Below are 10,359 nucleotides of genomic sequence, written 5' to 3'. Positions count from 1 at the left end.
CCAGGACTCTATTAGGGTTTAAAAAAGAGCTTGATAAAATTTTGCAGGTTAGGTCCATAAATGGCTATTAGCCAGGGATGAAGTATGGTGCCCTGGCCTTCAGAACAAAGGCAGGAGATGGATGGCAGGAGATAAATCACTTGATCATTGTCTTCTGTTCTCCTTCTCTGGGGCACCTGGCATTGGCCACCCTCGGCAGATGGGGTGCTGGGCTGGATGGACCTTTGGTCTGACCCAGTATGGCCATTCTTATGTTCTTATGCTACTTGACTACGTTTTGTTTTGGTTCTGCAGTCCATACAGGGTTAACAGCTCGATGGCGTCATCACGCTGCAGCGAGGGGACAGGCTTCATGCAGATTATGTGATCACTTAGGCAGCGAAACAACCACCACAGAGGCAGCTCGCAGGTCCGGTGGAATAACTCGTTTTAAAGCTGAATTATCTGGTGGGAGAGGTTTTGCTTTGACCAGCTACAAAGGAGCTGCAGGATGAAGAAAGTAGGTGTACTTGCCGATCTGTAAAAATCTTGTTGCAAGGCTCACGTGTTGCATTCGGGTGACTCGTCGTGATGTGTAAAAGTGTCCAGATGGGTGGGCTGCGTAAAATTTTCCCAAAATTGTATCGCTTCTCGGCCTTTTGGCTAAGATCAAGTGTAGTATCTGTTCTTATCAGTTTAATATCTGATACGTCCTCTATCTGAGGACTATATATTAAATGGATTTTTGGAACAGGGAGATGGAATAGGAGCTTGCTCCATCCACTCCACGCATCGACCTGGTATTGCAGTACTTCCAGGAACGGTGCACCTTCCTTCGGGGGGGAATACTCTTGGTAAAAAGGTAGAATTCAACTCTAAAGGTGTTGTCTTTCTGAACCAAAAACAGAGTTCTTTGTATGTAAACTTGTTGTAAGAATCACCTATGCTTTTATGTTCAGGTTGGGTTTTTACTTGCCCAAAACTTTGAAATTACCATAGAAATGATTATTATAAAAACTACTAAGAGAACACTGAAATACATATTTAGCATTTCTAAAAGCAGTTAAATGCATATTTAGCACCTCATTAGCAAGGGCATGGTTGGGGCACTTTGGAATTGGGGCGCTGGTTTAGGTGGGGGTCTTTTCCAAAAGAACCCCGGCAATTTCGAAATCCCCTTATTCCTATCAGCAAATTAAAATAAGGGGATTTCCACATCTGGACCAGCTGCGCAGCGCAAGCTGCTGCAATTTCCAAGTGCTGCCCCCCACCCCGCCCCCCCGCATTCTAAAGAGAGTCTCATTAGTAATCTTCAAAATGGCTATTTGCATGGACATTTTGAAGTTTTGGGCTAGTGTAGACAAAGCCACTTTGTTTTATGTGACTCTTGATTTCTCCCCTTCCTACCGCTCTTCTGATGTGCCCACTTTGATCCCGATTTTTCTGATTAGTCAACCTTGATGATTAGTTTTGGTTGTCTGTGCCTTAAATATTGAGTCTTATGGTCTGAAGACGTGGGTCTATTCCAGAAAAGCTCACCCCTTAATAAATTATTTTGTTAGCCTTCAAAATGCTAAGAGACTGCCCTTTTTTTTTTTTTTTTTTTGCAGAGAAAAGAATCCAAGTGTTTGTGAGAGGCAGGTCTGCTCTAGGTCAGCAGGCCTCCAGGGCTGGTGAAAGCAGAGGGCTGCAACTCCCCTTCATCAGCACTCCCATGAGAAAAATTGTTCCAGTCCCCCTGGTCAGACCTGGTTTGGTTAACCAATAAGAACAGATTGAAAGTTTTTGATTGTGCAGGTTTAAGACTAAGAGGAGACGCAACTGAAGACAGTTGGCAGTTTTTCCATGGGCCGTTATTAAGGGCCTAAAAGCAAGCAAGCTGCACCCCTGTAGTATAAAACTCTCTCAGTTCTGTGTAATGTTCACCTGTATCTGACATTGAATTCAGTGTGATGGTTTTGAAATTAACTTGCTGTTCAGTCTCAGTACTGATTGTATCTGTGCTAATGAAAGCTCCTTGTTGTGTGAGTGAGAATGGATGCTGTATGTGTGCGAGACTGTCACCAGCTGTTCCAGGAAGCGATCAGGACAGACCCTTAGCGCTGCGGATCATTACAAGGTGAGCAGTGGGCAACTCTAGAGAAGGAGAGAGGCAGTGAGAAACAGTCCTCAGTCAGCAGTAGCAGGCTGAGCCAATAGAAGAAGAGCCTGTAGAGTGAGAGGGAAAAGGCGAGCAGTGGGCGCATTGCCACCTAGAAAGGCGAGCGCACTCTGGGATGAAGCGGGACTTTGCCCACGAGAGCTTATGCTCCAGAATGTTAGTCTCTGAGGTGCCCCAGGACTTGTTCTTACAGTGCACGGCAGGGCAGTCCCAAGGGGTTATTAACCCTGAGCAAAATGCAAGTCCCCTCTCTCATGCGCTCTGCTCCTGCTTGTCCCCCTCCCTGCCCCCGCTCCCCCCAGCTGTTGGTCACCCCTTGGAAACAAGGCTGGGATGTTGGCCCAGCTGGGTTGATGCTTCCTCTGTAAAACCCGGGCTCAGACTCAGCATTGCCGCTAACTTTTCCCAGGCACCTGTGAAATGAATTTGTTCCCTGCACCCCTCATGTGAAATGTGACAAGTCCCCTCCATATTAGTAGTCTGACAAAGCGTGGGGGGGAGGCCAAGGGGTTTGGCGTGTGGGCGGGGGGCTCAGGGCTGGTGCAGAGGGTTGGGGGTGAGGGTGCTGCCTGGGCATGCGGGCTCTGGGGTGGAGCCAGGTCTAAAGGGCTTGGGGTGCTGGCTGGCCCCGGGCTACAGCAGAGAGGACCCCCCCCAGCTCTCCCCCCAACACAGCCCCCAGGCTGAGGCAGGGGGAGGCGCCACATGGGGCTGGGCTGGGAGATGGGCATCCCTCCCCTGCCCTCAGTGGGTCTGGGACTGATGGGACCTTCCCTGGGCCGGGGGGTTCCCCAGCTGCAGCAGGTCCCTGCCAGGCTGGGGCGCCTTTCCCCTGACCGCGGCAGGCTCGGGCCAGTTGGGTCCCGCAGCACCCTGCTTGCAGGGGACGTCGCCCCAGGTGACCTCCGAGAGCAGCGTTCACCCCCAGCGGGGCTAAGCGGCGCCACGCGTCCCCCACCCCCGGGAGCAGCCCCAGCTCCTCGCCCCCACCAGGAGGCCCGGCCCCGGCACAGCCGAGCTCCCCGCACAGCGGCCAACGCCCCATTAGCTCAGCGCCCCAGAAGGGGCTGGCTGGGGAGCCCCGTTACTCCTGGAACAGCAGCCGGGTGAGGCAGGGCACATCCCCTTCGCGTCCCTCTTCCTCAGGGTGTACGGGAGCTATTATTCCCCTCTGCTCATAGGCGTAAAGAGACTTTGAAGTAGGCAGGATCCTTTTGTAAAGGAGCCTCGTCTGGACGAACTGCGTACCCGGTGTGGGGGTGGGGCACCACCCGTGAGGTGCAGCATGGTCCAAGAATCAGAAGAGTGCATGAGGTAGTGGGTGCGACATTCCCCAGCGTGGGGTCCATCTTTTCATTCCATGGTTGGCCAAGATGGAAGGGAAGTGGAACTTCAGCAATAGTTCAAAAGGTGGGTGGAAGCCAATGCTTCCACTTAGCCCAGTCCTGTATCGTGTTCGTCATCTCGTCACGTGTCCTCGTTACCCATATTCCGTGTTGGCTGGGTCGTGGTCGATGAGTGGAAAGGGAATGAGGGAGGAACGCACTGCGAAGGGAGGCAGAGAGGAAAAGAAAAAAAGAAAAGGGAGGCTAGGGAAAGGGTAAAGAGATGGCTTCTCTCTGTGTAGTAGGGCCCGTTAGATGAGTTCTGGGTAGTTGGGCAGTTATTTGTCCTGATATTGGCGGAGGCCTGTAATATGCTCTGTGTAGACGGCCTGGGACCATCTGATGGCATCTGACACCATTAGCTGTCGCGTGAGGCGGGCATAGTGGCGGCTGCTGCCGCAGGCCTCGAGGACCATTTTGTTCTGGGGGTCCCAGGCCCCCAGGGCACCCACCAGCAGGGCATGTACCTCCACTTTGTAGCCCTGTGTCCTTAGTGTATTTGCTAGCGGTGTGTATTTATCTAGCGTCTTTGCCCTTGCTTCCCGGAAGGCCACTGACAGGTTTTCGAAGGGGATGGAGACATCCACCATGGTGATCGTCTTTGCCTGCTCGTTAGTTATTACGATGTCTGGTCTGAGCAGGCTTTTGGTGTCCGGGATGATGCAGTCCACTGTCACTCCACCCAGGGCTGCCGGGAGGGCCTCGATAAATCAATCTAGGATTGCGTTATGCTGTAGTTGCCAGGTCCTGGAGAGAACCAGACATCCACAGAGAACATGGCACAGAGTATCCTTAGAGTATCCACATCCTCTGTTACAGTTCCCATGCTGGATGGCTCTGTTGAGATGAATGCAGTTCAACCACGCACAGTGTATAAAATACCATTGTGCAAAACAGATAAAGTTACTGGCTAACAAAAAAGTAGGCCAAGATTACTGACACTTCATTTGCAGGTGATCTCAAATACTACACTTGACCTTGACCTTTCTTTCTTTCTTTCTTTTATTTATATTTTTTAAAAAAAAAAAGGGGGAGTGACTTAATGCTATGAACATTTTACACAGCCCACCTGTCTGGACACTTTTGTATGTCATGACGACTAAAGCCAATGCATCACATGTGAGCATTGCAACAAGATTTTCACAGATTGGCAAGTACACCGACGTTCTTCATCCTGCAGCTCCTTTCTAGCTGGTCAAAGCAAAACCTCTCCCACCAGATAATTCAGCTCTAAAACAAGTTATTCCACCAGACCTGTGAGCTGCATCTGTGGTGGTTGTTTCTCTCCCGAAGCGATCAGCTAATCTGCATAAAGCCCGACCCCTCGCTGCAGCATGCTGATCCCATCGAGCTGTTAACCCTGTATGGACTGCAGAACCAAAACAAAAAGCAGTCAAGTAGCACTTTAAAGACTAGCAAAATAATTTATTCGGTGAGCTTTGGTGGGACAGACCTACTTCTTCAGACCATCAGACCACCGGACTGCAGAACCGGTGTCAACCACACACCTTGGCAGCCACCAAGAGTGTTCAATCAGGCGCCAGCAAGGACAAAGAAGAGAAAAATCAGACTGGAGCAGAAAGGAGGAAGAAGAGCAGAATTCAGCCAGGCGTGTGGCAGGAGCAGGGAACCTTTGCGGGGCTGGAGGCCGCTGACTACAGAAAATGGTAGAGGCCTCAAGTGACAAGGAAACCACAAAGTAAAACAAAAAAGATACCGCAACGCAGCCCCAAATGATGAGAAAAAACCTGCACAGACACGCCCCCCAAAGCAGCCTGGAGGGGGAAACAGCCGCCCCCCCCCCCCCCAAAAGCCAACCTGCGGGCAATGCGGAGGCAGCTCCAGGGGGATAGCTCTGTGGAGCCTGCCCCCCACATCACCTGCCCCCCCAGAGTCTGCCCCTCCTTATACCGCCTACGCTCTGCAGGCAGCTGCTGTAGAGGGACAGCCTCTCGGACCCTCACTCCCTGCCCACGCAGCCCGCAGGGGAGCGGGAGCCCCATGGAGACTGGTGGGCAGCTCCCAGAGCCTGCCCCACCCCACAGCCTGCCCACCATATGAAGGCCACAGGTGAGTTGGGGTAGCCCCAGAGTATCACCACCAGCTGGAGGAGGGGGCTGCAGAGAGAGGGCTGGAGCCCGGTTCTCCTTTCCCTTCCCCTGACAGCGAGTGTAGCAGAAAGGTGTGTTTGGTTAGTGTTGGTTTTGTGTATGATGTACAGTTTCATGTCTGAGGACTTGCGTATAAATTCTGCAGTTTCTATTTCCCTCTGTGTCACTCAGGGTTAGATAGTACGTACTGTAAGGCCTTGCTCCCTCCTAGCATTGCAGTTAAGTTGTATCCCTTGTCTGCATCACAACTCAGTTGTGTCTATAGTAAGTAGAGGCCCAGTATGAGGCCTTAGGCCTGAACTAAAGTAATGGTCAAGCCTTTGCTAACAGAAAGCAAAGTGCAGCTGTGCGCTGAAGGGATGCATTGCTCACAGACGCTGGCATGAAGAGGGCTGATGGGGCATAAACAGAGCTACCCAGCATATTGAAGTATGAACATGGCACCAGAACACCCGACCCTGGAACATTCCACAGAGAAGAAAGAACAGGCCGACCCATCCCAGTGACAGGGGCAGAAGGGTAACATGATGGATAGAGTTGTTTTGTTCGAACCAACATGTACAAGGTGAGAGGCGGCACCTGACTACGTACAAAGGGTTGTACCTCAGTACGTCAGGAGTGATGTGTGAATTGTTTGTACCTGTGTATAAGAATGTACTCCTGGGGTGTAGTCTGGGTCCGGCCAAGGGGGCAGTGGAAAGTCCTGCCACTGACTGAGCCGAGTCCGTTGACCGTGGGTGCATATTTGTAGTATGCCCTGACTTAGACTAAGAAGTCTACAGGGAACTACTATTGCGTCCAATACGGCAATAAACCTGGCCGACGTGCCTTCGCACCTTACTAGACTCTGTGGTCATTGGGGGTTCTCTTCGGGTCTGCTGTGTCGGCTATCTGCAGAGCTGGGGCAGCGCACAGAGGGAACACGCGCACGCAGCCGAGTGATACCAACACTAGAGAGAGCAGAGCACCGCGCTGGTAGCATCTGACAACAGAGGTGATCAAAAACAAGTTGAGCCGCTTGTCACAGCTGCAAGATAGTCTTATTCAAAAGCAGGTGCATGCCAATATGGATCTGGTCCAAATAGGTTCGGGAAACTTGAAAGCTAGATGGAAAGTGTGGCAGTGGCTGAACTCTATCACCTGGTTGCTAAACAAGAAAGAGATGGAATTAGGAAATAAAACTGCCCTGGTGACTGGGTGTACTGAAATGCAGATTCTCAGCTTAGTGACGCTGGAAGGTGAAATGTATTGGGTGTTATCTGGGAATGTTAAGGTTTTAGCGCATCTCCTGAAACAACACCTATAAATATGATGGATACAATACGTCTCCAGCATGGTTAAACCTGATTTACAATTTGGTGAAATTGTTGTTAAAATTGTTCCCCAGCAGTCTGTGGAGACAGACCTGGGGAAGGGAGTAACCCCTGTCATTGTCATCTAGGATGAGCTGTAAATCCCTGAAGAAGTGCTGGAGAGATTTTAGCTGGGGGCTGTACATGGGGGTCTGTGGTTCTCTTTGATGGATCTGTCCAGTAGCAGGTGACGTCTTACACACACAGACCCAACTAGCTCCTGAAAGCTCCTTGGGACAAGTGGATGCTCATGTGCCTGTGAAGCCTCAGTGACCCTCCACATCAGGACCAGAGCCCTAGTGGCACGTTTTTCACCAAAGCCTCCAGGGCGGAATTGTTACCACTGGCACCTTCCAATTCAGCAAACAACCGAGTCAGTTCCAGGAAGGGAAAAACGCCCAGCACTTGCTGAAGGTGGGGTACAGTGTGAGCTCAGGAAAGGGAAACTCACCCTGTTCCCCAGCCCAGAGGGAGCCATGGCTGCAGGGAGCCCCCTGGAAAGTCTCCAGGAAGAAGCCACATGTCCCGTCTGTCTGGAGTATTTCACAGCCCCGGTCACTCTGGAGTGTGGGCACAACTTCTGCCGAGCCTGCATCAGCCAGTGCTGGGAGGGACCCGACCCAACCGCCTCCTGCCCTCAGTGCAGAAAACCTGTGCAACAGAGACACCTCCGGCCCAACAGGCAGCTGGCAAACATGGCAGAACTCGTCAAACGGCTGAGTTTGCAGGCAGCGAAGGGAGCAGGAGGGGACGGGGTGTGTGGGGAGCACCAGGAGGCTCTGAAACTGTTCTGTGAAGAGGATCAAACCCCCATCTGTGTGATAGATCCAAGGCTCACTGCGCTCACACTGTGGTTCCCATAGAGGAGGCTGACCAGGAGTACAAGGTACAGAGCTGCTGTCCAGGCTGATGGGTAATAACTTTGCGTTTTACTGACAAGTCAATGGCACCATTCCGGTGTGTGCAGCCTTCAGGGCCTGAAAGTTGCAGTACAAATTAGTGATGCTGAAGTATAGCAAAAAGGCAACAAAGGAAGTTTTTAAGTTTGTCTTTGTGAGGGACACCCCTCCCCCCTGTGCTGTATGGAAAATGGGCTGTGACTGTAAATCTGTATAACTTAGAGATGCTTTGAATAAAAGATGTTTTGTGACCGATTATGTTTAATGTTCTGACCTCCTGAGTGTGTAATTCCTGTGAGTAGTTGGAAATACGCCCTGTGTGCTTGTTTAGCATTAGAGGTGCTAAAAACAGCCATTGCTGGAGATTCTGGAGTTAGTTTTCCTCAGGCCCAGCAATTAACCTGAGGGCTTGTAAGTGGCTTTTGATCTGTAGGTCTCGGAGATGGCTGCTTTAAAGACATGTAACTCTGTCACCTGGTGCAGGCCTCCATTTTGGGGGGATGCTTAACGAATGCCTGTGGGGAGGAGTGGGGAAAGAGGGAGCCTATTTAAGCAATAGGTGTGTTTCAGCCCAGTATTTGGGCCAGCTTCACTTTTTGTTTCTAGCCTGCCTTCGAAATAGCCTGACATCCCCTGAGGCTACGTCTGCTCTTACTGGGAATGTCAGTGGCTGCTACGCAACTTTAGTTTCACCAATTGCATTCCGAAAATCAATTCTGCAGCCGTCAACTTTGGTCCCTGTCCTCACTGCCAAATGTCGATGGGTGCGCTCCTCCGGTCGGCATTCCTTCATCCGTGCGGCTTGCAAGGAGCTCCGGGGGCAACCTAGGCCCCAGAATGAGCCGTTTCACGCAGGTGCAAAACAACGCCCCAGAAGATCGTCCCTTCCGTGACCCGTGTAGACCTGCCCTAAGGCTGTGTCCGCACTGCAGGGTTTTCAGCAGTAACTTATCTCAGTGTTCTAACAGCTAAATAAGTTATTTCTGAGACGAGTGCTCGCACTGCCAGAGCATTTCAATACGGAGCATTCACACGAGAGAGCCCAGATTTGACATAAGAGCTACAACCAGGTGTCTCCAAAGAGGCCAATTAAGTCTTAATTTCCTCTCCTTCGTACACACTGAGTCAGTTTCAAATTGGAAAGGGGGAGGAGGTCAGTGGAAGTTGTTTGTTTTGGGGGAGTTACGATTTTGAGTTAAATGCCCTGTTAGACCAGACTAGCAAGCTTTGCAGTGTGGGCACAGGGGTTTGTGGGATCTGCCCCCCACCTATAAAGGGGCTTTTCTGGGAAAACAAACAAACAAAACCAAAACCAGTGTAGACAAGTCCTAAGAAACACAGAGATCGTTACTGGAGACCCAGGCAGGGATGCGATTCTTTTTCACCAAAAGATTTTACCTGCTTTAAAGGCAGCTGTGACTCGATGACGCCCATCTCACCAGCACTGAGCAGTGAAGAGGAGCAGCGGTTGGGAGGGAAAGACGCGCTGCTGAAGGCCCCAGGCCCAGCAGGGAGAGGAGGTTCCCACTGGGAGGCTGAACTCCTGCGCAGCTCCACGAGGGGTTAAACTCAGATGCTGCGGCCGGCACTAGAGGAGGTCGCTGGGCTGAACGCTGTGTGGGCCTCAGGTGCCCTCAGCTCACCCACAACAGGGCTCAGATGGAGCAGCTGATTCACCCCCATGTGACTCCAGTGCCCTGGAATGTGCTGCACCTCTCGGCAATTCGCAAGTACCCACAAAGCTTTGGGCAGAATCCAGATCTCTCGCAAATTACTAAAAAGCCCTAACGTGAATTGGTAACACGTCTGGCTGTGACCAGCCCTGGGGCTGCACTAATAACGTGTCCTCTCCCGGGGAGTATTGACCTCACAAAGATTAACAGTTATCTTGAGTTCTGGGGGCGAATACCCAGCGCCACCCCCCTCTCGACCCAAAGTAAAACCTCCCAAATCCTTTCTGTTTCCTCAGGGAAAAATCCAGGCTCGTTTGAAGACTCTGAGAGAAGAGAGAGAAAAGCTGCTGGGACTGAAAGCGACTGGAGAAGAGAAGAGCCGGGAGTACCTGGTAGGTGCCGATTGTTATGAACCATCAGGGCTGGCAGAGGGAGGTCTGTTTGGAGGCAGACTCCTGTGTGGCCTTGGTGAAGGAGGGCTAGTGAGTGTCTCTGTGATCGGGGATTGGTGGGTTAGAGCCGTGTGCAGACAAGCCCTGAGCTTCCATTGCAGCTAGAGTGTAAATGGCTCAGGGCAGGGATTCCACTGCAGGGGATGAGTTAGTATCTGTCCCTTGTGCCTTTCCCACAAACCCTCCCCAAGGGAACGGACTGTCCCCAGGCAGTGCTGCCTGCTGCGTCTGCTCCTTTTGTTCACACACACTTCCTTCTTTTTTCTCCACTTGCGTCTCTGTCAGTGCTGCGCTGAGCCCGGCCTCCTGCCGCTCAGGGTCTGAACTTCCACAGCCCATGAATGACA

General features: G+C 51.6%; 1 non-coding gene across 1 annotated transcript; it reads left to right on the top strand.

The window, feature by feature from the left end:
- Nucleotides 1-622: 622 nt before the first annotated feature.
- Nucleotides 623-813, top strand: LOC142025319 (U2 spliceosomal RNA). The gene has a single exon (XR_012648623.1). It is a non-coding gene; the product is annotated as a U2 spliceosomal RNA (small nuclear RNA).
- Nucleotides 814-10,359: the final 9,546 nt, after the last annotated feature.

The sequence above is a fragment of the Carettochelys insculpta genome, chromosome 22 (genome assembly GCF_033958435.1).
Source record: "Carettochelys insculpta isolate YL-2023 chromosome 22, ASM3395843v1, whole genome shotgun sequence".
NCBI classification, from domain to species: domain Eukaryota; kingdom Metazoa; phylum Chordata; order Testudines; family Carettochelyidae; genus Carettochelys; species Carettochelys insculpta.
This window is presented reverse-complemented; position numbering and strand designations above follow the sequence as displayed.